We start from the raw sequence: 414 nt of genomic DNA, 5'->3' as shown, positions 1-414 counted from the left end.
CTGCCGACGTAAACCTGTTGCTGGTGTGTGCGTCTGTTTCAGGAGCCGCTGGACCTTGAAGTTATCATGTGCGTGTCCATGCATGAAATTTGTTAGTAATGCATTCTGCAGTGTCACCTTTTTACACACTGAATTATATATGATTTTTAAACATGTAGATCCCATGAATATATTAGAGAAAAGTCGAGGAATCGGGTTGACATTTGCAGAATATTTCCTACTGAAAACGGGGTGAGATATCGTGATAAGGGCGGAATTTTTCATTTTCTTTTGCTTTCATCATGGACGAGAAGAAAAATAGAAATAACTGTATTATTTAAGATATTTTTATATTCTTATATTTTTAATATGTTAATTAATTTGTAATTGACCTTTTACATTCCCCCCCTCCCCCCCCAAAAAAAAAAAAAAAAC

At 35.0% G+C, this 414-nt stretch overlaps 1 protein-coding gene across 1 annotated transcript in view; it reads left to right on the top strand.

Moving 5' to 3' along the window:
- LOC119590512 (arrestin homolog) overlaps positions 1-414 on the top strand; it is an 87,402-nt gene that overhangs the window by 30,777 nt on the left and 56,211 nt on the right. The window lies entirely within an intron of this gene.

The sequence above is a fragment of the Penaeus monodon genome, chromosome 27 (assembly GCF_015228065.2).
Source record: "Penaeus monodon isolate SGIC_2016 chromosome 27, NSTDA_Pmon_1, whole genome shotgun sequence".
Taxonomy (NCBI): domain Eukaryota; kingdom Metazoa; phylum Arthropoda; class Malacostraca; order Decapoda; family Penaeidae; genus Penaeus; species Penaeus monodon.
Note: the sequence above shows the minus strand (reverse complement) of the source record. Positions and strands in the feature narration are given on the sequence as shown.